The sequence below is a fragment of the Miscanthus floridulus genome, unplaced genomic scaffold (assembly GCF_019320115.1).
Source record: "Miscanthus floridulus cultivar M001 unplaced genomic scaffold, ASM1932011v1 fs_147_3_4, whole genome shotgun sequence".
Classification (NCBI taxonomy): domain Eukaryota; kingdom Viridiplantae; phylum Streptophyta; class Magnoliopsida; order Poales; family Poaceae; genus Miscanthus; species Miscanthus floridulus.
Window position 1 is genome coordinate 9,000 of NW_027096271.1, and position 16,261 is coordinate 25,260.

Here is a 16,261-nt window from a genome sequence, read left to right on the forward strand (position 1 = left end):
AGCTGACATATCCATGTTCCACCTGCATAGTCAAAACATCTTTGTATTGTGCTTTTTCCTTTGCCATGGCCTTTGTTTGTGATGAACTTGCGCATTTTTAGTTGCCACTGCCTGTGATTAGATGTGGCTCACGTCTGCTTGTCATTCTAATGTTTTCTAACAATTTTTCCCTCTAAACACGCTTGCCATTTGCTGTTTGCCATTTCCCCCTTCTTCAACCTGTGATAAAAAATTACATATCTTTTGCTCAAGGATATGATCTGATGTTCATTCGCTTGTAAGGCACTAGCAATGACCTGTTACTTAATTATGCAATTTCTTCGAGTAACCCATTTGTCAACATGCCTAGAAGCTCCAAGTTGATGACCAAATGATGATTTGATTGGCAGATTACTAAGGCTCTTCTTATTAAGGCAGCTTGGTTTAGCCGCCAACCACCGCGTCCACGTCGCCCTAAATTCCCTCGGCCGTTCGATCTAGCATTTGATAGCTCAGATCGCTTGAAGCGGATTCTTCCAACGTTGATTTGGATTCATGTTCTACGGTTTGGCCTATAATGCCTGCAGCTCCATACCCGTTGCTCAAGGATTTGCCATTTGCTATTAATTTTTTCCTTCAGCATGTGATGAAAATTTCATACCCGTTGCTCAAGGATATGAACAGATGTTCATTCGCTTGTGAGGTACTAGTGAAAGGTCCTAATATGGCTAGAGGGGGGTGAATAGCCTATTAAAAATCGCCGTGTAGAGGAGTGAACCAATCACAAGGTGAATATTAAATCAATCACCAGGAGAATACCAAATTGCAAGAGACAACTGATTTTCTCTCGAGGTTCACGTGCTCGCCAACACGCTACGTCCCCCATTGTGTCGACCAACACTTGGTGGTTTGGCGGCTAAGAGGTGTTGCACAAACCTCGTCCACACGATTGGACACCGCAAGAACCTACCCACAAGTGAGGTAACTCAATAACACGAGCAATCCACTAGAGTTACCTTTCGGCGCTCTATCGGGGAAGGTACAAATCCCCTCACAATCACCAGAGATGGCCACGAACAATCACCAACTCGTGTCAATCCTCCACCGCTGCACCAAGCCGTCTAGGTGGTGGCAACCACCAAGAGCAACAAGCGAAATCCGCAATGCAACACGAATACCAAGTGCCTCTAGATGCAATCACTCAAGCAATGCACTTGGATTCTCTTCTAATCTCACAAAGATGATGAATTAATGATGTAGATGAGTGGGAGGACTTTGGCTAAGCTCACAAGGTTGCTATGTTAATGCAAATAGCCAAGAGAGTGAGCTTGAGCTGGTCATGGGGCTTAAATAGAAGCCCCCACGAAATAGAGCCGTTGGGCTACTCACTGCACTGAACACGGGCCGACCGGATGCTCCGGTCAGATTGACTGGACGCTGGACCTCAGCGTCCGGTCGTGCGATGTGTGCCACGTGTCATCGGCTTCAAACGCTGATCGCCCGATTTCAACGGTCAAGTGATGACCGGACGCGTCAGTTAGAAAGTGACCAGACGCTGGATCTCAGTGTCCGGTCATTTCCAGTAAGGTTCCAAATGCGAATTTTTATGACCGGACGTGTCTGGTCATGCTCGACCGGACTCACCCAGCGTCCGGTCAGTCAATGTCTCTTCTGTGCGTCCCACGTCAGCGTATGTTAGCACTGACCGGACGCACCCTGCCAGCGTCCGGTCAAAGACCGAAACACCCACCCTCTGCTGCCACTGACCGGACACGCCGGTCCAACCAAGACTAGCGTCCGATCACTTACAGTGACCTTCGTCTTTTCTGTCTAGGGCACCGGTGGCACCGTCGGACTGTCCGCACTCTATGGGCGGACACTCCGCCGGTGAAGTTTATAACCCTTGCTCAAAAACTTCACCACCCTTGATCAAATGTGCCAACCACCAAGTGTATCACCTTGTGCACATGTGTTAGCATATTTTCACAAACATTTTCAAGGGTGTTAGCACTCCACTAGATCCTAAATGCATATGCAATGAGTTAGAGCATCTAGTGGCACTTTGATAATCGCATTTCAATACGAGTTTCACCCCTCTTAATAGTACGGCTATCTAACCTAAATGTGATCACACTCGCTAAGTGTCTTGATCACCGAAACAAAATGGCTCCTACTATTTATACCTTTGCCTTGAGTCTTTTGTTTTTCTCTTTCTTCTTTTCCAAGTTCAAGCATTTGATCATCACCATGCCATCACCATCGTCATGATCTTTGCCATTGTTTCATCACTTGGAGTAGTGCTACATATCTCATAATTACTTTGATAAACTAGGTTAGCACTTAGGATTTCATCTTTTAACCAAAATCAAACTAGAGCTTTCAACTAGGCATGACCTGCTACTTATATTGTGCAATTTCTGGGTAACCCAGTTGTCAGCATGCCTTGAAGCTCCAAGTTGATGAACAGATGAAGATTGGTATGTTTCTGAGGCCTATAAAAATCCTGTCTTTATTCAAAAAAATATCTTCTTCATTGCAACAAGACAAATTTTACAAACCTTTAAAAGAACATGTTGGTTTGCAAGACTTACGTTCAGTTCCAAGTAGAGGAATGCAAGACTTAATATGGTTCAGTTCCAGGTACAGGAATATAGGAGGTTCTGTCCTTTACTTTTAGATATCCAAATCTATCTTTTGATAGTGAAATGAACTAAAACTCTAAAACTCTATCTGTACAGTATTACATACCATGATCTGTCGTGAACTTTTGTTTGTAGCCTAGCAAATCTTTACTATGACAAAACCTAAAACTTTTGTTTGTACAGCTAGGTGCAATTATGTGACATGAACATCTGTATCTGAATTTTACTAATTCAATGAAATGCCTGCAAAGTTTGTCCTTGTTTTCAGTATGAGGTTACTTGATCAAGCTTTGTACATATATGCATATGTTTTTTAGGCCTCTAAAACTGTTAAAGGTTTCCTTTGTGATCTTCTTTGCCTATGATATGGGGCCTTTGCCTTGCAGTCTTCTGTGTCTGTGATGATAGCTGACATATCCATGTTCCACCTACATAGTCAAAACATCTTTGTATTGTGTTGCCATTGGCTGTGATTAAATGTGACTCACGTCTACTTGTCATTCTAATGTTTTCTAACAATTTTTTTCCCTCTAAACACGTTTGCCATTTGTCGTTTGCCATTTTCCTCTTCTTCAGCCTGTGATAAAAATTCCATATCTTTTGCTCAAGGGTATGATCTGATGTTCATTCGCTTGTGAGGCACTGGGCATGACCTGTTACTTAATTATGCAATTTCTTCGAGTAACCCATTTGTCACCATGGCTAGAAGCTCCAAGTTGATGACTAAACCAATGCCTTCGTCCATTTAGTTGTGCGCTACACCTTTTCCCAAATTTATTGTAGTACTACTTCTAGATAGGAATTGTAACTCAACCATCAAGTTTGTTCGTCAGTTTCTAATAAGGTCAGCTCTTGTTGCCTACAACAAAATACAGCTGCTTATGATTTGGGCTCTAAAGTTAGCCGAACTATTCATGTCTATGCTCATTTCAGATATAGGTGGACACATGTTTGTATCGGAACTGACCTTTAAATATAGGAGCTAATACTTTGAAAAGAAGAGCTTCATAGGTTGCATGCTTGCCACATAAGTTTTACCTTGTCAATTCTTGTTGGTCTTAGTTCACCTTTCTTTTGTCTTCAGGGTCTCAGGTGACATGTGGTTAGATTTTTCTGCCATATGTTTACATTTTAAAGACATGCGGTTAGATTTTTTTTCTAGGTGACAACTGCCAACCTAGGTCTCTCCGTGATATAATTTGTTGATGACAGTTTTCGATGGAGAATTTGATGATTTCAGAAGAAGATTGATCATGTTCCTTTATCGTTGGTATGTTCACAGCCCTCTTCTTCTCAGTCGTCCCTATTTTAGGTTCTGCGGATGTGCTTTCTGTCTAAAATTATGCGAATAGATTGACTGATTAGATAATGTGTATATGTTGTCTCAAAGGAAGGCAGTGACAAAATTTACAGCAGTTAGTTCTTTGATCTATCATGTGTCTATATTAAACTCCTAATATTGTTTTCATGTAAAAATTAAATAATTTTTTACCTGCGCCTTAAGTAGCTGATTTGTCGTCGCACGAGAGGGCATAGTACTAATATATAGGCTCACTAGCTAGCATTCAAGTAGCCAGCAAGGCACCTAGTGGTTACAGCGATTCACGACGGTTTGGCAAGTGCCGTTGCCGTGCTGCTACTACGGGGAGTCGTCGGACGCCGCCGGGGCAGCGTCGTCGTCGACGACGTGGACGCAGCAGTTCGGCAGCGGATGGTAGCATCCGGGAGGGTACCGGCGGTCCACGCCCACGGCAGCCGCCGCCGTGTGGCAGAGCCGCCGGGAGGACGCTGGCTCTCAGCAGAGAGCTCGCGGCACGGCCGCTGCGCCGGCGCTCATCTCGGCGCCGGAGATGAGGACCACGCACACGAGAAAAATGACTAGCAATTTGGAGACCTGCATGATGCTGCTTGTTTTATTTTCCGGGTTCTCAGCAAGATGGGTCTGCTTTCTACAATCTACATAGATGATGCCTGCCTTTTATAGACGAATGTATGCTAACGAATGCTGATGATTCCAATACCTTTTGTAGAGGACGACGGGAGGCTTTTTCGTGCGATGGATTCAATAAATCACTTGGAACTTGCTTTGGAAGTGCGGACCTAGTTGGGATTCGGACAACGCACGGCGGCCGATCCGAGGTGCTCTGCTCCGAACCGGCGCCGACACAAATGCTGGAACAATCCGCGCTTCGATTCCTGGAGGATTCCAACGAGATACGGGAGTCGCCCGAGTGCTTTCGTGACATCTACTTTTGATGTCAATGTAAAAAACAAATAATTCAAGTTTATCATGGTTTAATTTTTTCGACATGTAGTTTTAACATAGGAAATGATTATGTTTTCTAGAAGAAACAAATATTCAATACACTGTTTGTGGTTATTATTAATTCATGTCCGGGGGCGGATCTAAATAGCACCGGGGCATGTGGACTCAACCGCTCGAGCCCTCCTACCGATGCTCAAAGCATCAAGAAGCGCCGAAGTCCTCTAGAAATTTGTAGCTATAAAAAATTGGAAGAAAAGGCCGAAAGGCTAGGGTGTTAACGAATAATGGAGTGAACCCCTCCTAACATATAACATGTTGCTCTATTATTTTGCGGTAACGCCTCTCAATTTCTATTAGTGTTTGGTTTGAACTTAATTTCAAATAGATTCTAAAAAAGAATTTGTTTTCATTTGTTTAAAGTAAAGTTATAAAAGCCTTGAAAATGTCCTAAAACATCCTTGGGCTGAAACCTGTGTCTTCATTGGGCCTTGAAAATTCCGTTCATTTGATTTTTTTTTTCCTTTTCCTTGTGCCTTTTTTATCTTTGGCAAAATTTGCTACATAACATAGAAAAATAATGTCTAGTTGATGTGGGACCAAAAATATATATAATTAGCTAGTGGGCACTCGGGTTCCGACCAATTCATTTCTAGACACTGTCCCAATTGAAATAATATCTTTAGGCCATGTAGGAGAGAGAAAAATAATGAAATGCATGTTGTTCCTTGACCTAACCCCATTGGTCAGACCCTTTCTTCTTCCTCCTCATTCCGGTCCGAGTCCATATATATCAAGGAAGATCTCACTTGCACGTGCCACATTCTCTCCCCCGACTTTGATCCCAAAACCATAACGCCCACCTTGGGCTCACTGTCCTTCTCCTTTGGCTCCAACCCCTCCGCCGCCTCTTCCCTTTAAAGCCCCATTGTCTGCCCTTCTGAAACCGTCTCAAGAACAACATCACTAGCTTCAAGTGGAAGGAGATCGCAAACGATGCCCTTGGAGTTCCTTATGAAGTGCGAGATGCTGGGTATGTAGTGACTGAGGGAGGGGACTGATGGTGAGGACAACGAATTGATCTTCTCCAATGAGCTACCATTTGACTTTGATGCGATAGCAATAGGGAGCTCAAAGCCATCTTTTGTAGCAGCATCCGGTGGGAGTTGCCTCGGCACCAACGGACCAGGATGACTTGGATGTGGTGCTAGCTAGGCAGACTCACTGTTCGTCTAAATGGTCATGTAGCCCATTTAAGTACCGTTTGAGCACTACCGATGGTTCGCCTTTTCATTTAATTGACTACTTATCTCATTTAAAAATTGTTTTGCCTGTTTAAATAGTTGTTTATTAGCCCGAATAGCAACTAAACAATAAGTGATTGTCTATTTAATCTTGGACTTTTATATGCCCTGTTCGTTTGGCTGATAAGCCATGACTGAAAGTACTGTTGGCTGATTTGTTGCGAGAGAAAAATATTGTTCGTTGGTTAAAAAAGTACGGCTTATAAGCCAAGCGAACTGGTCTATAAATGGTTGTTTTGACTTTCTTAATGCGTTTGACTTCTCATTAATATTTCAAGGACAACTTAAGGCAAAGTGTTTCGTACGTCTCGTCGCACTAAACACTTGATGTGAGCAATTTTTCTCTTTTTCTCCTCTTTCTTACTCATGTCCTTTGCATCTTGTTGTTTCTTTGAATTCATTTATCTAATACTACTATATAGCTCACTGCTAGCATGCAGCATAGTAGCATTACTGTATGATTATATAACTATATATACTAGCCAGCAAGCATTACTGAAGAAGACGCTCACAAGACATGAGGACACAGTTCCGATGAGCCAGTGGGAACACAGCGATTTCATCAAGTTTGACAGGTGCCGATGCCACGCGCTAGCTGTGCCAAGTACTACGGGGAGTCATCGGAGTCGGACGCTGGGGCAGCGACGTCGACGCAGCAGTTCTGCCCCTGGCTGCAGCAATTGTCGCTGGGGGGGCCCACGCAGCCGCCGCCGTGGCGTGTGGCAGAGCCGCCGGGAGGACGCCGGCTCTCAGCAGAGCTCGCGGCACGGCCGCAGCGCCGGTGCTCATCTCGACGGCGCCGGAGATGAGGACCATGCACACGAGAGCTACCACTAGCAATTTGGAGACCTGCTTGTTTTTTTTAAACAAAGGCAGGAGCTCTGCTGCTCAATTAAGACGAAAGATTCAGAAAGGGCACCCGATAGGCTAACCAACTCATACGACGCAACTGAGCACTAACACGGCACACTACTATGGGTCATCGTTGCCGAGCATAGCTGAAGACGCCAGCAGCTCTGATTTCTCATGGCAGTCCACACACAAGCCACCCACCAACGAGCCCAAAGCAAGCGGCCGCAACCGGTCATAGTTGCCAAGCTCAAGCACCCCACAAAGGGTAGCTCCAACTTCCAATCATGGCCACACGCCTCACCTCCAACGCTTGCCGACCCCTAGCAGACCCCAGCCTACGATGAAGGTGGGGGCTCGCCGCGTGTCATCGTTGCTGAGCCACATCGACTTCTCGCAGCAAGACCCGCCTCCACGCGTCATCGAGGCGCCAAGAAGCGAAGAACAATCACCGAGGAGACATCGAGGCCATGATGAGATCCAAACACGACTCCTTCAGGAAGGTAGCGACACCGATGGCGCTACCGTCGCACGTCCAAAGTGGACCGAGCTTTCATCCTTGCATGATAGTGCTAGAGGGGATACACGACGCCCCTAACAGGGAAAGCGCCACCCACAGGTATCGCCATCGCTAGGCTTTTGCCCAAGGAGTCCTCTAGCTCGAACGTCGGGCAAAGAAGCAAAACCCCTTGCCATCCATCACTGCCTTCGCCATTGTCCTGCCGCTCCATAGTAACCCCTTCAGAGGGGCCTCGACGCGCCGGCCGCACAGCTGCGTCGGCCGTCACCCCCTCCGGCTGGGCAACACGAAGCGGACCTGACTCCGCTACTCGCGAAACACCGACGCACGACCAACGCCTCAGCCGGCCGCTGTTGCCGGCTCTTGGCACGTGTTGTCGATGCTGGGACCCGACGTCAGCCACACCAGACACGTGCTCCACCCCCGTGGGCACCGCCCCTTGCCCAGTGGCGTCAGAACCGGCAGTAGAGCACCGGTGCCGACACCCTTTGCTGTCGCCGTCACCTTCGCCTTGGCCAGCCACCGCCCTCGCCAGCCCTACGAGAGAGTGCCAGGTCCAGGCGCCGGAGCTCCAAATCCGGCCGCATGGACACCGAATCCAGCCGCCCAGGATTCGATCCAGCGATCTGGGCCAATGCCGCCGCCGCCGCCAAGTCTGGAGGAAGGGACGAGCGAGGGAGAAGGGGATCTGCTGCCGTCCCCACGCGCCAGCCGAACACCAGCCGGCGCCGCCAACAGCCGAGGCGGTCGCCCCCGCCGGGCTCCACACAGCCCGTGTGGGAGGAGAGCCGCTGGCTCACTGTCACCTGCGCCACCAAATCGCGAGGAGAGGAGGAGCCCCGCCACCGCCATCCTGGCGAGCCGCGTGGCCATGCCGGCGGCCAGCTCCGTCGACGGCGTGGCAGGGGAAGGGGAGGGAAGGGGCAGCTGCTAGGGTTTGGGAGGGCGCGGCCGCCCGTGTCGGGGAGTGACGCGGGGGCGAGAGGGGGGCAGCAACCGCATGTTGCTTTACTTCTCAGGATGGCCTGCCTTCTGCTAGCTCGTTTGCATGGACGAATATGAATGCTAACGATGCCTGGCTTTTATAGAGGACTGAGGACGGGAGGAGGCTTTTCGTGCGATGCGATTGAAGAAACCACTTTGGAACTGAGCTAGTTGGGACAAGCCACGGGATGGGATCGGAGCCCAGGTGTGTGGTCTGCTTCGTCCGCACCGGTGCCGCCACACACATGAAACCTCCACGAACTTCACTTCGACCTTCGTCGAGGATGGGATCGGAGCTGTCATTGTCACTTTGCTTGCGCACGATCAGGTATATACGTATATACGAGGTAAGCATGTCTCCCTTGGCGCCAACGGGAACGGATACAGACAACGTGTTTGGTTGCTGAGATCTAGTTGCATTGTACATATATTCTAGATTCGGGACGCAGCCTATGTAGAAAGTTATTTTAAAGAGAAGAATGTTTGGTTAGCTGCAGCTGTAGATGCAAGCTGAGCTGAGAATATCGCGCATAAAAAAAGCTGAGTTGACAATATGTGTTTGGTATATTGAATTTGAACTATATGAGTCGATGCAATATGCTAGAAAAGGTGTTTGGTTGTCCGTTTTAGTTTTTCCGGGATATACGAGGTTTTAGAGTTGAAAGTGGTGTGGATAATTCTGGGCTTCGCTCCAATTCAAATTCAAATTAAAAAAATAAAGAGTAACTTTTAACATCCATAGAAATACGGATGCAAGACAAGATATTGTAAGGGACCGTGATGCCTAAAAAGAGGGGTAAATTAGGCAACTTTAAATTCTACTTCTAACTAAGGTCTCTAATTCCACCTAGATAAAACATATGCAAGAAAGTAATATATCTAAATATGCAACTACAGTTTTGCTAGGTGTGTTGCTATCTCTACCACAAAAGAGTTATACAACCTATGTTCCAATCCTATCAACTAGCCTATCAACTAAGTTAGAGAAGTAAAGCATACAACTAAGGTAGCAATATAAATACGGAAGGTAAAGATGAGGTAGAGATGCAAACCCTCGTCGATGACTCTAGTATTTTTACCGAGGTATCGAAAAGCGCTCAAGTTTTTCCCTAATCCTTGTTGGAGCCCCTCGCAAGGAATTCTTCATAAGGGCCAAGCTCCCGGTCGGGTAACTTCGTGGATAGCCCCGGATCTTCCCCACGCATAAGTGGGTCTCTAGTGTGCATTCCGGCAAGCCTCTCCCGGACCGCTCTCAGCCGTCTTCACTATCAAGCTTCCGGCCGAAACACCACGGGTCTTGTTCCCTTCGGTACACGGTGGCGGCCACACCACAAATACAATTGATGTGGTCTCACAAGACTATAAGCCCCATCGGGGTGCGCGCAAGCACCTTTGGATGAGAGGTATGCAAACCTCACTAGTAACTAGACCTAAGCCTAGAGCAAACGCATATGAGCATGGTCTAATTAATCTAAGCAATTCGTAAAGCACATATACTAATCATCGAATATTTCACTAAACACTATACAAGTGAAGATCACTAAAATAAAATATCACCTCACTTTATATTTTTCTCAGCCTCTCCATACATCGTTTGGGCGGTTGCAACTTATATTTATAGTCCCCATTGCACGTAGAGCCGTTGAAAGCTTCGAAGCCATTTTCTGCGCACCGTCGGACCAATCGACTGTAGCAGCCCTACGATACTGTAGCGTTCCGATGCTACTGTAGCAGTCATGTGTCAGTAGCCGTTGCCGCCGACCGTTGCATCGCCTGCTGTGGCTGATGCGTGGGTCCATCGTGGGACGGTCCGACGCCCTTACGACCGACGAGGTCCGACGCCCATGGATCATTCTCGGGCGCTCCCTGTTTCTCTGCTGGTCCGACGCTCGGTGGTGATCAGAGTCCGGTACTTGGGTACCGTTTAGTTCCACTTTATTTTGTAAAATTTTTTAAAATTTCACGTCACATCAAATCTTTAAACGCATGCATGAAGTATTAAATATAAATAAAAAATAAAATTAATTACATAATTTAGACGAAATTTACGAGACGAATCTTTTAAATCTAATTAGACTATGATTAGACACTAATTGCCAAATAACAACGAAAGTGCTACAGTACCATTTCATCAAAAATTTTGCGAACTAAATGAGACCGGGCTGAACGTGAACTCGTGATGAACAGTGATGTAGTGCAGTCCGACGCTTGCTTTCTTCTGGGTCCGACGCTTTGCTTACGTGCGGCTGCCCCTGTTCCCTACCGTTGGACTCTTAAGCCCGTGTTTAGTTTGCGAAAAGTTTTTTAAAAAAGTACTACAGTATTTATTACATCGAATTTTGCGATACGTGCATAGAGCATTAAATATAGACGAAAAAAACTAATTGCACAGTTTGATTGGAAATTGCGAGACGAACGCTTTGAGCCTAATTAATCCATGATTGAACACTAATTGAGCCTAATTAATTCATGATTAAACACTAATTATCAAATAAAAACGAAAGTGCTACCATAACTAGATTTCTAACTTTTCACCGACTAAACACGGGCTTAGGAGCTGGTCTGACAAATTTTCCAACTTTTCACCTACTAAACACGGGCTTAGGAGCTGGCCCGACACCCTTCTATCTCAGGGTCTGACGCTCGAATTTTTTATTATTTAGCCATTTTTTCGAAAGTTTCTCTCAAATAGACCCCTGACGGAAACAATTCCAGAAATGGATCCTTGGCTCGGCGCCAGAGTGAGTGGCGTCGAGCTCGGCGCCACGGTGACTGGCGCCGAGGTCCTGGGCACGGGCAAATGGCCTGCCAGGGGCTCGACGTCAGCCACTCTGGCGCCGTAGATCTTGGCGCCGAGCTCGGCGCCAGTCTGAATGGCGCCGAGCCACCTGCATTTAACCCACCCTGCACTTCTTCCCCGAGCGTTCTTCCTCTTATTTCTCCTCGGGTTTTTTCTCGCCACTTTATCCTACCTCACGAATCGACATATTAGACCTTGAAAACCTTTATTTGATTCGTAGATCTTCGAGAGCAAGATATACTCGCTCACCTCCTTGTTTTTCTCGCATCGATTCGGTACATATTAGTCGGATTTTTGAATGTAAGAATCGTCATCACTTAGGGTTTCATTGTATCCCTCAATATATGTATTATACAACCGTAAGTTCATTTCAAGGCGTGAAAAAAGCTAGCAAATCAAGCCACATGTAGTTATATTATGGGTTTATTATTGTGGATGAAATGAGAAACCCTAGGTTTAGGGTATAATGTTAACTGCTTTTGGTTTTTATAATGAAATTAATTGTATTGTAGTTATGGTTCTCATTGATATTTTGTTGTGATGTTTTTATTTATGTTGTTAAATTACATCCTATTTGTTAGATGCAAGAAATGTTTCGGGAGGAGTTTTGGCAAAAACGGAGTCGTCCTCGAGAATTATACCCCGACGCGTCTAGCAAAGATGCCCCCGTTCCCTCTGACCTTCCTGTCCCTAACTGTGATTGTGGTTTCCCGGCCCATGTTTTTCAATCGAAACATACAGACACAGCCACGCGTTGCTTCTACACATGTAGTCAGTTTAATGTAAGAAATTGTTTGTACTATCCTTTTTCTTTATTTGTTTAAGTATGGTACTAATATTTTATTGGAATCTCATTGTGTAGGACCATGAGAGGTGCTTTTTCTTTCAGTGGATCGATGGTGCAGACAAGTTTAATCTTAGGTATCTCTTTTTTGACAATTGGTTTAGAGAGAGACATCCACGTGAGCACTTCAAGCGATGGGTTCCACCCCCCCCCTAACCCTCCAGCAATGATGACTAAGGAGAAGCACCTAGCCGCAGTTAGACGACTCGAGAAACCTCCTCTATGCGATTGCGAAGATCGAGCTGTGATAAACCCTAAGAATACGTTGGAGTTTATGTGTCCAAACAAGCATGAAGTAAGTGCAAAATGTATGTGTTAAAATCTTAAGCTATATGTGTTTATGTACTAATGTCTCATTATTTAGGTGTATTCAATGGCAAAGTGTCGTTTCAAGGAGTGGTTATATGATCCTAAGAACCAATGGCCGGAAGAACCGCGGAGGGTTAAGGAAAAGAAGAAAGAACAGGTAATCTACAAAGCACCTCCTATCATGTGCGAATGTGGTGTAAAATCCAATTATAGCATAGTCCCTTCAAAGCTTGGAATATGTCATTATTGAGGCCATATGATTGAGTATGATGAGGTTCGTTATATTTCTGGTAAACATGAAATCGTATTTTGTTTGTTTTCCTAATACATATATGATATAATATTTGTTTTGAACAGAGCACTAGGAAATGCAGTTGGGAATGTTATGATGGTCAAGCTAAGTTCTTAGATGAACTGAAGAAGAGGCAAGTAATTGCACAGAAGAGGGGATACGGACCTGACTACGTCAACCTATTCGTTAAACATCACAAAGAAAAGATGCATGAGTTTGCTAGACAGCGTGGTATTTGTAACCCGATCGATGTTGGGCTTAACAAATGGGGATTGGAGAGGCGGACGACGTTAGAAGAGGAGAGGGCAAGGAATGAGGTAAGGGAGGAGACAAGAGTATAGATGCAGGTCTTGAACGAGCATGTTGCTACATTATATGCCAGTGAGTGCTTGAAAACCTTTTTTCGTTGCCTAGTTTTAAATGTAATATTATCGAGTTGCTAACTGATTGTATTTTATACATCAAGGGATTGGTTACAGCGGGGAACATACTGCAGAGGTGGCTCATGCAAGGTATGAGGAGAAGAAGTTAGATGCCCATAGATCACGAGCTAGTCGCACCGTTCAATTACCGATTGTGTTGTGTGATGATGGAGACGAGGATGAGGACGACACTAGCAGACTGAATGAGCTCATTATTCTAGCAGAGGTGGGCATACAGGCGCGGGAGGCTGAGGACGATACAGGTAGACTGAGCGAGCTCATCTCTCTAGCAGAGGTGGGCATTCAGGCGTAGGAGGCTGACGACGACACTGGCAGACTGAGCGAGCTCATCGCTCTAACAGAGGCGGGCTTACAGGCAGAGGAGGATGACGACGCGTTCTTTACTTAGGCTGCAGCGGCCGCAGACGAAGCGGAGGCCGCTTACTACAAGCGACAGGCAGGTTAGAGCAACGTAGTTGAGCCTAGCCACAGCAACAGGGTTGTAGTAGAGGACTGGTACTCGAATGATGAGTTGCTTACTCAGTACGTTTTAGATTGAGAATTTGGAAGTGCATTTGCCCCTTTGTCTACTGTCGGCACTTAGTTATACTACTAATATGTTGTGTAATGTGACATAGTATCGAACTTTTTATTATGTGGTTGTTTTCATTATCAATGGTCTTAATATTCTGCTTAATGATACAAACTTATTTCTATTTGAATACGTGCTGCAAAAAACAGTTAACAACATACGACATTATAGAAATCAACACATGAAACACATTAAATGACATGTGACTACAGGTACCGAACCTGGATACATAGTTTTCTTTGACTAAACCTAACATACCTTAGGTAATTAAACCATGCCTTCGGTAATTAAACCTAACATGCCTTAGGTAATTCAACCTGGGGTTCTCCATAAAAAAACATAAAGTCATCCTAGTAGTGTGGCCACATAGCAAATTGTGTTGCACCTTCTCCATAGTAGCCTCCCGTTGTTGTTGGTGGTGGTGGCGAGGGTGATGGGGGAGACCTCTTTTTCTTGTGGTTAGGGCAGGTGCAATATGGATCATTGCAGAGTACCTCCTATGAATCGGCACCATTGTTGTTGACGTCCTGTTCGTCGTTCTTGTAACCACTGCTAACTTCCCTTTCTAGATCGAAGATACGGTCTTGTAGGTAGTAGATGTACTCCGCATACGGATAAATAAGTCGAGGATCGACCCACTTACTGAACCCACAGTTTTCTTTGGCCAAGGAAGACTACAAAAAGTATGTCGTGTAAGTGATATACAAGACAAACATATTGAAGAAACAAATAGTAATAGAAATTACCCATGCTCGCGGGCATTTGAAGAAACAACGACCTCCATCTATTCCCTCGGTGAACATCTGCACTAGGTAGTCCTCACCATGCATGTATTTTGGCCGCTCTTCTTTCCTTTTATCGTATCATGTCAGTGGTGCCTCGTTGGTGAAATCACTTTTGCTCTCAACTGAGAACCTCTCATAAAGAGCTTCCTCAAAGAAATCAGGACCAAGAGGACCCTCCCACCCCTAGGTAGTTTTCTTCCCCTTTCCTTTCCCTCTAGACGACCCTCCAGACATTGGTACTACAACGAAAGCAAATGTTGAGGAGTATTCTTCTTCCTTATTGTTTGTGTGAATGAGAGGGAGGGAGTGGTTATTTATAGGTTGAGAGGAGGAATGGAGGCCTGTCAATGTGCCATGTCAGCGATCCGTGTGTCGCTTTACCTCAGCCCTTGGATCAAACAGTCATAAGATGGATGGTGGAGATAGAGTTTAGTTGTGCTTCCTTGCATGTTGTCCTTGCATCTGAGAGGTCTATATCAGTGATGTGATAATTCGATGCTGTCCGTGTATCTGAAAAGTCTATGTTTATTCTCTGAAAAGCATAGATTCATTCACTGTTACTTGGTAATCCTAGATTCTTGTACACAGCGTATGTACAAATATTCCTGGATTATAAAAGTAATAAATTTATAGTTAATCTGTGTACTATATTTATGCCTTTGTATAAGTATAGTATGATTAAAGGTTCACGCAAAAAAATCGCAAGATACGGTCTTGTATTAGAAGCATCCACAGTTACAAACAGAGACATCAATATATATTCTAAACATTTAATCATCCAACAAGCATAATGCAACCACAACGAATATCACAACCAACATAATATGTCATGCAAAGTACAAATAGTCCACAATGTACATACAGTCCCGAATAGTTAAAGATAAGTAAATACAAAATTCACAATAGTTCATAGTAACATCTACCACGTCTCTCACTATCTCCTACTCTTGCCCCTACCCTTGTGACCTAGAGCACTGGTGCCTGGAGTGTAAGGGTCACGTGGACGGCGTCGCCTAGTGCCTAGAGGCAGTGTAGGATGAGTCGATGGAGCGTCATGGAGCTGAGAGGGCCCAAGCTCATCGTGCCTCTTGTCCATGTCATCATCGTTGTCGGCCTCCTCATCCTCCTCCTCGTCCCCTGTAGCTGCTTGACTAGAGGAACCCAAGGCTCCTCTTCCTATGGAAGGATCGTACACGTCATGCGTCGTGTTTGTCCTGCAACCACAACGACCAGCCGTACAGCGTAGACAATGTGACAGCCTCTGTTGTACAAAACTATGTTAACTAAAAGAATATAACGTATTAATGATTTGTTTGAAAGAATATTTTTAATCTTACATCTAGGAAGCCAAGTATGTAGTCATCATTGACTCTAGGCCGAACGCGCTCGATCTCTTCAACTGAGCTTCTCAGTGTATTGCCCTATAATAATGTTTTCAATAATAAGACTTCTAAATAGATATTATTTAGTTTTGTTTTCTTTTGTACAAGAATGTAACTTATTATAAGGGTTATACGGCTCGAAGGTTGCAATAACTACAATAGATAACTTCTAATGTCGGTCCAAGAACGCCTAATGTATTGTTATGTAACTAAACGTAACAAAATAAGTCGATTGGCTTACCACTCTGTCCAAGATCGGTCCTGCCTCCACCTGCCTTCCTGCACGAGTGGACC